The sequence below is a fragment of the Caretta caretta genome, chromosome 10 (assembly GCF_965140235.1).
Source record: "Caretta caretta isolate rCarCar2 chromosome 10, rCarCar1.hap1, whole genome shotgun sequence".
NCBI lineage: Eukaryota > Metazoa > Chordata > Testudines > Cheloniidae > Caretta > Caretta caretta.
In genome coordinates, this window is record NC_134215.1 from 78622900 (window position 1) to 78637292 (window position 14393).

Here is a 14393-nt window from a genome sequence, read left to right on the forward strand (position 1 = left end):
GAAAAAGGAGAAGACATTATCCTGATTTTGTAACCAGGCGGCATATCTGTGTCTTGAATTAAAGAGATTGTGGTCACCTCTAATTAAAGTTAGAAGGGAAGAGGCACACCCCGAGGGGCTGCTGCCCCTGGGCTGTGGAGAAAGAATGAGACACTAACAATATAGGTCGCAGTTACAGGATGGGCAACTGTGTCCTACACTGAGCCGTGTCTGTGAGAATGACTTAGGGGTCATGGAACATGGGTTCCCAGTGCAATGCTGTGGGGCAGAGCGGGAGAATGCAATCCTCGGCTGTATAAACAGGCAAGTATCAAGGAAGGGTAGGGAGGTGGCATTCTCAAATCTGATTCATGTTCATCTTCTTGCTTAGAACCTGCCTTTTCTCAGTGGAATCTTAATCTGCCCTGGCCCCCCAAGCTCAGCTGAGTTGCTTTCAGCACAATTCTTTACACCTGAGATATTTGCCAGTCATTTGCTATTTCAGCCTAGAGATGAGAATGGTGCTTCATGATCACAAATGGTCATGAGGGAGGGAAGCAATCTGAGTTCAGCAGAGTGAGTATGCAAGACAGCACAGGGAAAGTGTGAATTCTGAGCCCTACTTTCAGTAAGATTTTAGTCTCACTGAAGAACCTGATTCTTCAAGAAGGTAAGAGCCTCTAGACAGGTGCTGAGCTCAGCTGGTGCCAACTTCAGCTGTTAAAGGTGCTTGGTGCCTTGCAGAGTTGGGCCCTACACCTGCTTGGTCCCTGTGTCTATTCACATGATGTTAACTTGGCTAGGAAGGATTATCGAAATAGCTACCAACAATGAGCTGGCAAAGGCAAAGCCCGTGAAATTTAAGCCAAGTCTAATCAACCCCAGTCAGAAAGCCCTCTGGTGATGTTGTAATTGTATTATAGCACATTATAGCAGTCTTAGGGTAACATTAGGATTAGCCCACTTATCCTGCGGGGCTGTAGCTTCATCCTTTGCCTTTGTGTACTGAAAAGCCTGATCATTTCAAACCGAAATCCAAAGACTGCGAGCCTGTTCTCCGGTTTTCACAAAACCTCCGTGTGCATTTCTGATGCTGGTGTTTGAAAGCACCGATTTCATACTGCAATCATTGGAACTGCTCTTCAAACATACTGCAGGGATAGGGGTGGGGGGGGCTGCTTCTTGGTTTAGGGGCTTTCAGTCACAACCATTTCAGCAGGGGGAAAAAGCCCGGTCATGCTCCAAATCTCTAAAATGCTGGTGGCTCTGTTCATTGATTCTAGTGCCCCAATCCTGCCAGTGTGAGAGGATGGTTGTTCGTTAGATAGGTGGTAATACGCAGAATTAGATTCCATTTACACCTCAGGTAGTTGAAGTGAATTGCTGCTTCAAGAACTGCACGGTTTTATGACAAGGGCCATTTATAACTGAGACAATTTCATATCCAATGGAGTGGAACAGCTGCCCAGATTCAGACAAACAGAGCCAGCAACTATCAATTTCAGAAAGAAAAAAAGAAAAGAAAAGAGGACACACTTGTTACTAGCAACCTGCCTATTTTGCTATTTACTGTTCAAAACAGCATTTTAGTAACTTTCAGCTCTCAAAGGGAGGCAGACAATGCATGGTCTGGTCTTTTAAGCTCTTACATATTTCCTCAAAAATCAAGTTTGGAACAAAAAAAAGAGATTAAAAGTAAATATCCAATACATCAGCCTTCAAAGACCCAGGGTCACTGTACTCTTACAATGTTCTTTCTGCTACCTAATAGAAACTGGCAGGCAGCCTCTGAAGCTCAAATAAACTGGAGTTGCTTCTAACAACCTTGATGCAGTAGCTCAAGAAGGTGCCAAACAAAATATATTTATAACTGCGTTAGCCCAGTTACTATTGTGTAAAAAAGAGGGAAGTTGATGCTTTTTTCAGCCTGCTCTGAAGATGTAAATTCCTGCTAAGCTCAGCTTGAGAATATGTTGCATGGGAGAAAATACTGGAACACTTATTTTAAAAAATAAGAGATGGTTCTAGTACAAATCACTGCTGTAAATTGTGGTTGAATTGTAATTTCTGCTGTAAATTGAAGTGTTTTGGACCACAGCTAGAATACTAAAATACTTATATATAAGGTTACCTTCCATTAGCCTTAAATGGACTTACTTGAACTCATCAATGAGAGAACACAGCCCTGTGTGTGTGTGTAGGAATGTAAGTAGAGTTAAAGGGAATATCCATCCACTTAGAAATCTCACTGACTGGCCCCCACTTTATCAATCGGTCACACTAGCCACAGTAAATACTGACCACCAGAGGCTCGTAATAGAGTCAAACCTCTCTGAACAGCATCCACAAGTTATCTTCATGGCTGATGTCAGGCACTAACATGGAGATCTGAGTTCAAGTGGAAAAGGAATTGACTAGGGGTCCGGGGAGTGAGTCAGGTGCTCGGTCCCCGGTGGGTGAATGACTCCAGCAAACTCCTCTGGCCAGCTAAAAAAGTACAGAAGGGATCTGGAAGAGTGTCCCATCCCAGCCTCCTCTCTGTGGGGGAGGAAGGTTCCCACAGCATGGGGCCTTGACTGGGAAGGCGTGAAAGGGAGAAGAACATGTTTATGAAATCATTTCAATATGGTGGGAGAGGTACAGTGTATGGCATCTTCACACCATTTCTATCTCACAATCAAGGGCAAATTCTAAACCATTGATGTAACTTACATAAGTCTCTGATGAAGATGAGCCCTAACCAAATGCACAGATCCAGCCACCCACTCTGGGAAAGCTCAGACATGGTGCTAAACCCAGTGCCTGAGCCCCATCCCTAGCTGATGTTGGGAAGTTACCAGTACATTTACATCAGCCAGGACTGGACAATGTTGGAAATATTTTTACTAACCTTTGAACTGGCATTTTAACTTACCATGTTCTATTGGATGTTTCTCATCACCTGACAAAATCCTGCAGGGTATATATTTTCACACAGGACATTTTTCATTCATTATTGTACGTAAACTCTGCTTACCACTGTATCACATGATATAGTTATACATTGTGGTGGCCACATACCTGTTGCACTGTATTTATGCTTATTTGCCTGGTTGTTCTCATGATGATTTCCTGAGTTCTGTTCAGTACATTTGACAGGTTTTGAATGGTTTTGCGTTGGCTCACTTGTAACTTAGCAGAAAGTTTCATTGGATCATAATGTCTCAGGGTTTCAGTGACATTTGTACAGTATATGTCAAAGTCAGCATGCAATAAATGATTCCTCAAGCAGAAACAAACACACACACACACAGACAGACCCTTTGGTATGTAAGAAATGCTCCAAATCTAACCAAATCCACATTTACTACCAGATCATGGCATTAAAAAAAAACATTTTATTACATGAGGGTGAACGTTAGAGATAAAGAAACACTGTGGATGAGTCTGGTCTCAGTTACGCTGGCGAAAATCTGGAGTAACTCTGCTGAAGTCAGTGAAATTACATGACTTTAAGTAAGGTCAGAATCAGGCACATTGTTTATGTCAGTGAAAAACCGTAAGTAGAAAATGTAAATTACAAATAACCCAACATTGTCTGATTGTATATCATAATGAATGATTCTTTTAATTGTAACAAAATATTGGTCTTCCTGTATTAAAATTAATTATTGCTGTTGATTTAACATTTATATTTCTGCCTTGCAAATCATCAGGACTGGCGCACATGAGCAAATGTTTAACAGCCATCTATTTATGTCCTAGGCCTTTGTTTCCTTGGAAACATTGTAAATGGAATACGAAATAGGACGGTTTCAGCTGATATGGTGATTTCAGTGAATCAAACCGTAAACTCCCTTCATAGCCATAGGCTCAATATAGCTGATTAAATGAAAACGGAAAGGGGGGAAAGAAGGCCCAACTTGTAGCTCAACTGTGCCAACAAGAGATGATTTCCACAAGGACAGATGGTGCAAAGGCGGGATTATGCAATTCAAAAGCTGTATTTGCAGCTTTGCATAAAACAGAAGCTGTGAGAAAGGAGCACGAATGCTGCTTCCGTCTGCAGCATCAATATTGGGATTATTCTTATGAATTCGCTGGGCATCTGTGTACCTAGGAACAGCCTTATCCAGGCTGGCTCTGAAGCAGAGGGGAGCGCGGAACCTCCCGATTGCAGACAAAGCGACACAGAAACAATGGGAAGCATTTAGCTTCCACGGACTTATCGCTGGGTTTAATATACATTTTAAATGTAGGAAGAGAGACAGTCAGGGTCGGGGAGGGAGCAGTGCCCTGGCTCTGTTCACACCTCACTGTCCTTTCGTTTCGTTCTTGGGCTGGCTGCTCAGATCGATGGAGCAGACTCTATAGCGTTCTTTTTTCATATGGCCACTTGCAAAACAGCACTCAAGGTCAACGTCCAAGTCCGACATCCACTCTGTGGCTTCCAGTGACATGGAATGAATCAAAGCTGCCCCACCAGAGAAGGCTCTTAGAGGGCAGTGGTTCACTAGATCAGTGGTTCTCAAACGAGGGCCACCGCTTCCTGGAACGGCAAACTGCGGCCAGTGGGAGCAGCGATCGGCCGAACCTGTGGATGCAGCAGGTAAACAAACTGGCCCGGCCCACCAGGGACTTTCCCTGAACAAGTGGTGGCCCTAGTTTGAGAACCACTGCTCTAGATGGTCCGTGGTTTGGATGTCTTCCCTGAGAGTTTCCTGTAGTGGGGAGCCTTTGAAAACATTAGGAACTGGCCCCTATTTAACCAGACCTGTTCCTCATGCCCTGCTCTCCGACATGTGTACAGCCTTCTGAAAACAAAAAGCCAGCTCTCTGTTGCAACGAGCTGAGGAAATCGCATGACACCAGAGGGGAAGATGCTGATCTAATCCCAGGGTCTGCAATCAGCCAGTTTCTAATTTATGCCTTGGCACCAGATGGCATGTGAAAGAGCCTCCAACTCATATCTAATTCACCAATCCCAGCAGTATCTAGGTGTCAGATACCTAAACGAGTCACACCAACACTGTCAGCAAAAGAGATCAAAACTCCCCACCTCTCCCTCGACTCCTCTGCTGCCCTGAGTGGACCCACACTCGGGGGTTGTCTTCCAAAAGAATGCGATTTGGTCTTTTTGCAGCTGCATTATTGCGGGAAAGAGGTTGAGCATCATAACCTAGAAATGGTAGGGCTTGGTGATCTTGCTGATCTCTGGTGGTGGGAGATTCCACAGCCTCGGATGCACACTCTACCAAGAATGCAGTGCCCCCAAAAAGTCAGATGAACCTCAAGCCAAGATCATAGTTACAACCCTTAATACGAGGGCCTATTCTGCCTAAGGGATCAGAGCACTGCATCCAATTCAAGTCCCGCCTGTGGCCGCCTGTCGTAATGCTAAACAGGCTGTGTAGATTAGAGCAGGCAGCTTATTGTTCTTTACCGGTGAAATACTTTACTGCCGAAGTCAAACGCTGGTGGTCTCGAATGTGTCACAGAAGAACAGCAATATAATAAAAGCTGAGCAATAGCAGTTCTCAGAGTTCAGAGTAACAGCCGTGTTAGTCTGTATTCGCAAAAAGAAAAGGAGTACTTGTGGCACCTTAGAGACTAACCAATTTATTTGAGCATGAGCTTTCGTGAGCTACAGCTCACTTCATCGGGTGCATACCGTGGAAACTGCAGCAGACTTTATATATACACAGAGAATATGAAACAATACCTCCTCCCACCCCACTGTCCTGCTGGTAATAGCTTATCTAAAGTGATCATCAGGTGGGCCATTTCCAGCACAAATCCAGGTTTTCTCACCCTCCACCCCCCCACACAAATTCACTCTCCTGCTGGTGATAGCCCATCCAAAGTGACAACTCTTTACACAATGTGCATGATAATCAAGTCAGGCTATTTCCTGCACAAATCCAGGTTTTCTCGGATTTGTGCAGGAAATAGCCCGACTTGATTATCATGCACATTGTGTAAAGAGTTGTCACTTTGGATGGGCTATCACCAGCAGGAGAGTGAATTTGTGTGGGGGGGTGGAGGGTGAGAAAACCTGGATTTGTGCTGGAAATGGCCCACCTGATGATCACTTTAGATAAGCTATTACCAGCAGGACAGTGGGGTGGGAGGAGGTATTGTTTCGTATTCTCTGTGTATATATAAAGTCTGCTGCAGTTTCCACGGTATGCATCCGATGAAGTGAGCTGTAGCTCACGAAAGCTCATGCTCAAATAAATTGGTTAGTCTCTAAGGTGCCACAAGTACTCCTTTTCTTTTTAGTTCTCAGAGTGGAGTCTGAAGAGTACAGCAATACAAATCACAGGTTGAATTTGAAATTAAAAACATTTGTTTCTTTTATCGTTAGCGCTGGTGAAAAGTGCGGGGCTGAGGTCTGTCTCTAGCCACAGACAGGTACAGCTCGAGCTGTGGCAGGCTTGCCCAAGAATGGTCTGCCAACACTCCTCAATGCTGGCTTGGAGGGGTTATTTGATTTACCTCAGTGTTCATGAACTGTCTCTCTCTACGTTTTTTACAACATACCCATCTGTCTAGTACCTAGATGCAGCATACAGGAATAAGAATCACAACACATCTGAATCACATCATGGATTCTGTTCATCATGGCTAGATTTAGGTACTCTTCCCTGGAGGTGTTTTCCATATTTATTTGTTCTTTGACTCCTGTCATTGCAGGAAGGCTTTTGCATAAGAAGGTGGCCTTTGCACAGCCACAGAGCAGGACTTGGGATCATCTCCAGCAGAGAGACCCACAGAACTCTCTGCCTGCACCCCTACCACCGCCTACCAAAAGTCTCATCCCAGGCACGAACAGCATCAACATTCTTGATAAGTGCAGCTGTCCCGTAAGTCATGAATGGAAAGAAACTCTCTGAGGTAGCCAAGAACTTGCCCATGAAGGACCTTAAAGAATAGGACCAGCGCCTTGAATTTGACCCAGATCTCCCTTCCCCCAATGGAAAACAGCCTACTCTCCAGCCAGGGTCATGTTGTCAGTCAAGATGAAATTATATTATCTCCATTAAAACTGGATCTGCCTCTGGCTGTTTCAATATTAGAAAGAGGCTTGTCTCAACACATCTGCTGGCAGATTATTTTAGCAGAATGCTAGCAGAGTAATAGGGCAGGAAACACAATTGCTGTGAGATAACCGCTGTATACCTGACCCTTTCTCCTGTATTTTCAGAGAGCATTTCAGAGGGCAAAGTGTGAGGTGATTAGCTGCCATTTTAAACCAAACCATGTTATCCAGATGCTAGAACTTCCAGTCCAAGAGGTCCCTGGGGATGCTAAGTGATCAGGATCTGGGTAGGCATACCCTGTGATATTTCACAGGCACCATATGCCTTACCAATAGGACCCTGATATCACTGTGTTCTGCCATATGAAATAACTAAATTTCCTAACTGAGTTGTAGCTTGTGAGATTTTACACCAGCAGCTAACATTCCTAGAGCAGACTGTCATGTCTGAAGAAATAAGATTCTGCGCACACTGAAAACAGCATGCAGCTAAAACCTCTGTCTTAGAGACTTTTTAAAACTTTTCTTTCCTGGAGGTTTATAAGTGCGAGTTTGTGAGTGGTAGATGATTAGGGTCAAAGAGAGCCATTAAATATGATCGACAGAGGCCACAGATGTTGTGTTACTTTGAACTAGGTCAAAGACAGTGGGTCGATACAATTATTACATTTTCAGCAACACCTAAAAACTTTAATGAGGTGTAGAAATTGAGGGCAGAGAAGCAGGCAGAGTGCTTATCCTAGGAAAAAACGCTGGACTTCCATAAGGTACAATTATATAAGGAACTAGTAACCTCAAAATAAGGTTTGCTCTCTCTCTCACGCACACACACTCACGTAGAAAAAAAAAACAACACAACCTGACCTGCAGATATCACAAATGGACTGTCAAGACCCTGTATATCCTCGGTGGAAGCACCTACCATAGGTGCTGGATCTAGGGGTGCTGGGGGTACAGCAGCACCCCCTGGCTTGAAGTGGTTTCCATCATACACAGGGTTTACAATTTGGTTCAATGGCTCTCAGCACCCCCACGATACAAATTGTTCCAGCACCCTGCCTACACCATGGTAATCTCTATCATGCCTAAATTCTAAGGGGGTTATTAGCAGCAAGTCAATGATAATTCGTCAAATATGAGGCTCTGCTCCTTGAAGAGGCCACTGGTAAGCTCCAGTTTGCCTCTTAAATATTTATGGGACCAATTCTGCCTGCTTTTGCCCATTGTGAATCCCCATCAAAATCAGTGAGGCTGCAGCAGGTGTCATTTGGGGCAGAACCTGGCCCTGTTTCCCAAAGGTTTGTTGTTGTTTTTTTTATTAAGAAGCTGAAACAAAAGCAAAATGTCTAGCTGCTATGTGACATTCCCCTCCCCTTCACACAGCAGCAGAGTGGTCCTGGCTCGAAATGCCTGAAATATGCAAGTGCCCTTTATTTCTCCCTGTGAACAGAAAATCTGTCACGTCGGGACATCTGCTCTTTGAAAACTTTTCCGCTCCTGCCAGACTGATGGCAACATTAACGCATCAGACGATATGAGATGCCAGAACGCTTTCTGCTGGCCACTAAAGATGCTCAGTGAGCTGAGAGCTCAATCAAATTTTTGCACAATGCACTGACAGGCATTGATAAAAGTGGGGAGCTGCGTTGTTGTCAATTCACACCACGCCGATCTGAAGTGGGGGTGGAGAGGAACAGGAGGCCTCAGCTATTCAAAAGCAGCATATTCACAAGCTGTCTCTTGGTTCACAGGCAATCAAGATGACTGATCTCACTTGGGTCAGAGGTCTAGGCCAGTGACCAGAGCTCAGCTTTCCAAAGTGAAGGAAACCTCTTCACTGCTTCAGCGGCACAAAGAAAAAGAGGGGCCTACTTGGAAAGGTATCAGCATGTGCACACATACAAAAAGAGGTTCGCTCCTGATCAGGAGAAAATGCGATGTAACTAACGCAGAGATTAGAGTGACTAGTTGTGGGAGCCCTTTCAGTTTTGTTGGTGGCAGGAATGTACCAGTCAGCATTCAGATGCATGGCAATCACCCATTCAAAAAGTTTCTGACCACATGCTATGGCCAGCATGACTGTATTTGTGATGGTCTGTCTTGGAGATGACTGTACAGATGAATAACTGTCTCTCAGCCACTTGCCAGCATGGTTAGAAAGAAGCTTTTGCCTGGAGTGGTGCATGGTGACGTTGTTCCAAAGGTGTCCCACATTTGGAAGCTAGACAAATTCGGACCGGAAATAAGGTGCCCATTTTTAAGAGTGAGGGTAATTAATGGAAGAACTGCCCAAGGGACGAGGCGAATTCTCCATCACTTGAAATCGTTACCTCAGAGTTGGATGTCTTTCTAAACAATGTGCTCTAGCTCAACCAGACATGATGGACTTCATGCTTGAACCACTAGGTGAAAGACTTTGGCCTGTGTTGTGCAGGAAGTCAAACTAGATAACCAGAATGGTCTCTTCTGGCTTTAAGCTCTATGGATTTATATTTAGTAGAACACGATGTAACCCTCTTTCTGGCTGGCCAGGATCTGGTTTAAATCCTGCAATTGGAGCCTGGCTCAGACCTACCACAATAAGTAAGATGGAGTAAGATGGAGTAAGATGGAGGACAAAAGTGGTGCCCAGATAGCACAGGGATCAATGCATTAAAAATGGGCAGGTAGAGAGGCTCCATATCTAGCTGTCCTGTGCTCATCAACGGGGTATCTGAATGTCTTACCGATATAGGTCCAGATTCTGCCTGACCGTCATATGGGGTGAGGGAGCAAGGAAATTCCCCGTTCCCAGGTTGCCCACATAAGTTAGGCAGAATTCCACTCTATTTCAAGTGAAAACAGGGACTGCTGCTCCCTACTCCTTAGGGGGTGCACAACACGCCGAGGGGACAGGGCTTCAGCTCCACCACATCCTAGCCCCAAGGCAGCAGAACTGGTTGGCCACGGAGGAGATAGCAAGCTGCATCCCACATACTCCAGAAGCCACAGTCAAGGCCTTAAAAAGTGATATAGTTTCAATCCATGCCCATTTCATTATTATTATGATTTATTATTTGTATTATGATGGACCAGGACCCGTTGTGTTAGGCGCTATACAAACAGAACAAAGAGACAGTCCCTGCCCCAAAGGGCCTGCAGTATAAGACGAGAAACAATAGATGAATGCATGGGACTACAAGGAACCAATGAGACAATCCAGGTCAGCAGGACTGGCAGCGGTCTCAGCACACCAGCAGTCTAACCTTCACTTTGAATGTATTTTCTCTCACAAGCATACACACAGTTGCATGTGCATGTAAAGTACACACAAGTATGTAACGTGCACACACTCATGGTACACAAACTGCCCTTTGGGTTCTTTAGGATTTTACTGTTGTGGATATAGATATAAATAATAATAATTACAAGTGTCCAAGCTGCAGGTTCAGATCTAAATCCCAACCCAACTCCAAACTTCCCAGAGTTCAATGGCTCTTGGATCACTGGTTTCAGTTGGTCCCTCTTAAAGAGAAGGGCCTGAGCTGCAAAGTTTGGGTAGGGATCGGAGCTTTCCCAATGTCTGAAGGAGTTTCACTTAGAGCCAGTGTTGCAATTAAGATACATCTCTAACAATACTTGGCACTAATCTCAAAGCAATTTACAGAGGTGAGTAGCACGATTATCTTCATTTGACAGATAGGGAACGTGTGTCACAGACAGTTTAAATGACTTGTCCAAAGTCAGTGTCAGAGCTGGGAACAGAACTCAGCAGCCAGGTTCACCGCTGATGTCAGAAGGTACAATTCCATTCACTTCTGTGGCCTTGTGTCTTCTTATGCCAGCAGAGAAGCTGACAACACAGTGGCTTCCTGATTCCTGGTTCCCTGCTCTAAACAGCAGACAATGGCCAATGACAGGTTTTTCTTGATTACATAGTTTGATGGCAGCAGGTTTTATACAAACAAGAGGAAGCACTTTTTCACACACCGCACAGCTAGCCTGTGGAACTCATTGCCATGGGATGTTGTGATGACCAAAAGTATAACTGGATAAAAAAAGAAGTAGAAAAGCTCATGGAGGATAAGTCCATCAATGGCTATTAATGGCCAAGATAGTCAGGGACGCAACTCCATACCGGGGAAACCCTAAACCTGTGACTTCCAGAAGGTGGGTTCCGTACATTCTCCCGAACCTCTGGTACAGGAAACTGTTGGAGACGGGACACTGGGCAAGATGGACCATGGTCCGACCCAGAACAGTTCTTATGTCTGTTTGGGTGTGTGTTGGGGGCTGGGTTAAGATATAAAAGGAGGAATGGGAGAACACGCAGAGCTGTACAAGGGACCCCTCTACAAATGTATTGTTTTCCATACATAACCAACACAAGAGTGAGTTATGACATTGAATCAGCAAGTTATTAATACGCCAGCTAGATGGAACGGACCACTGAGAAAAATCACAGCAGCAGCAAAATAATCATCGAGACACATGAGATGGGAAAGACCAAGGTCCATCAATGTCAGCTACCCTGTAATTGCTGCAAATCCATCTTGTGGGATATGACCGCCTGACCCTAATGCATGATCCCTGCTCACGGCAGAGGAGACTGAGTTATGATGATGCCCCACTGCTAGCTTTGTGCTCTGTTCGAGGGATTCTACGCCCCATGCTGCAGAGGCAATTGGGTTGCAGAGTAGGTTTTACATATTCCTTCAAAACAAAATCAAACCCATAAATGATCTTTAAGTGAGGAGCAGCCGCTTAACATCTAGACCCTCCCTCCACCTTCTTGTTCTTCCTTATTTTTCATGCTTCTGGGAACTAACAGACTTTAGCATGCAGCTCCCTCGACCTGTAATCAGTGAAGTTCTCCAACTGCCCTCAAGACTTGAAACACAGGGGCCTGATTGTTCCCCAAATGTGTGCACACAGTTCAGTCATGTCAGCAGGATCTTGCTGGGACCATGAACCCCTCTTTGTTTTCATAACAAGCCACTGAACTATTTCACTCCCCTGCAAGGGGCAGTTATTCTACTCAGCCATAGCAATAGGTAGCTTGCTTGCATTTGATATCCAAAAGCTGACAATGCAGCGTATACAATAGCAGGTGGATGGGGACTGACATCTATTAGAATGAAATCCGGTGGATGCACTGGAATTCACCACCAAGAGAAGGAACAAAACTTTCTCTACATGTATTTACAATGTATTATTTTCTCCGAAGAGGGTTTAACACACACCACTTATGTAGTAAGTCATTCAAGGGATATTGACAACAGGAGCTCAACACATAAAGGTAACAGAGTTTAAAGGGGGACAGTTCATAAGCTAAGGTCACTGTGAAAGCAAAAGCCACCTGAGCCCTGGGTTGTACTGATGCCCCTTTTCAGTGGAATAATTGAAATCCCTTAATTACCATTTTGTAAATAAAATCTTCTTGAAAAATCAATGTTTAGAGCCTGCCTTCTCTGCAGATGTTGGCCTTTGTTACTTGCTGTTATGGCAATGCAGCCTAGCTACATAAACCCCTGAATGTGATTTATTTCTAGCCTGAAAATGACCCCCTGGAACCTACTGAACACTTATTGGGTCAAATGATGAAACGCAATAAACCTTTCATAGTGGCAATTTTGTTATTATTTCATGCCTCACCCTCTCCTGGTATATTTCAATCTACCAACCTCAAATGCATGATTTTGAAAAGTGCGTGAGCTCACCTCTACCGTCCAAAAGAACCACCCGTTCGCCATGGCGGCGATACGTTTTCTTGCAGATTGCATTGACTACAAGTGTCGGAATTTGCCAGTAACGCATTATACTTCCCCTTCCACCCTTGGGGAAACCATTCCAGCCTGTGGGTTTGGAACTATTTAAGGAGCAGTCGCACTTTTGTTGTTGCAAACTGCCCAATTATGTACTGTTGATCACGATCAATTGAAATAATTCTGGTTTCAGAGTAGCAGCCGTGTTAGTCTGTATTCACAAAAAGAAAAGGAGTACTTGTGGCACCTTAGAGACTAACCAATTTACTTGAGCATGAGCTTTCGTGAGCTACAGCTCACTTCATCAGATGCTGTAGCTCACGAAAGCTTATGCTCAAATAAATTGGTTAGTCTCTAAGGTGCCACAAGTACTCCTTTTCTTTTTTTAAAAATAATTCTGTAGGTGAATGTGTACTCTCAGATCAGGGCAGAGTGGGAGAGATCCTCACCTAGTGCAAAGGGGCACATCTCCATTGAAGCCAATGAAGCTGCACTGATATATGCCAGCTGAGGATCTGGCACTATGTATGCAGATTCCGCTCTACCTGTTCTGTATCCCGTACTGGAATCTGCACATGCAGGGTGAGCAAATCAGAGCTGCAATCTACTGTGCGGCTCCAAGAGCAGAATTCAGCCCTAGGTTTGTCAGATGAAACAAATTCCAGTGAGCTGGTCAAATATACAATCATTCCAACAAACATGGGCTCCATGGTCTGAGAAAGGGATCACATAGCAAGAGTCTTACTTCTTAGGGAAAGTGATTTTTATTCACAGCTTTTGATGGAAAATCCCACAATTCCCTAGGCCTGGGCCTTCATGCATTTTTCATTAACAATTATCCGTGATCCAGAATTGCCTCTGATTTTTGCTAAACATTGATCAGATATTTTGTTCCCACACAGCTGGCATTTTCAAAACAGAACCACCTCCTTTCGAGAGGGCATCGCATTGGACAATCTTAAATGTACTAAGAGCTCTTCAGAGCATAAAATAATTAGAATTCACATTTTATAGATGGGGGAATGGAAAGGGTATTTCTTGGACTTAGCTTGCAAAGGTCATTTGACTATGTAAAAAGACTATAAATTGCTTGGCAAGTGAATCAGTGTGTCCATAGCCCCAAACCATGCATAAAGATCAGTAAAATAACTGGCTCAGTAAGGCACAGGTCCGAGGGATATAATGAGTCACAATCTGCTGAGGTTTCAGTCATAAAGAGCAATCATTTCCACCTACCCCACGGGATAGAATTTTTCATCCATCCAAAACCCAGCTATAAATTCGGTGTTTCTCCAACATCCTGAACTCTGATATCACGGGTTGAAAATGAGGCTCGAACAATTTTCAAGAAGAGAGTCAAATTCTCTTGTTGGGAAAATTGTTGACGGTCTTATCCTGGGCACCAATTACATATTTTAAAGACACATGTCCCCTAATAGTCCTTCCTTCTCTTCCAATTATTTTAGCCACCACCTGGTACCTAAGGACACATGCATACATCCCTCCAAAAGGACTCAGGCCTCATCCTGGGATCCTCCATAAGGCAGAGTTTAGTCCAGATATTCCATCTGGACAATTCTGTATGACCAAGCTCTACCTCCTGCCATCAATTCTTACTCAAAATTCTGATTGATTTCAATAGGATTTTG

The 14393-nt window shown here is 44.2% G+C and overlaps 1 protein-coding gene across 1 annotated transcript in view; it reads right to left on the reverse strand.

The window, feature by feature from the left end:
* IGDCC3 (immunoglobulin superfamily DCC subclass member 3) overlaps positions 1 to 14393 on the reverse strand; it is a 184731-nt gene that overhangs the window by 22975 nt on the left and 147363 nt on the right. The gene's annotated exons all lie outside the window — the stretch shown is intronic.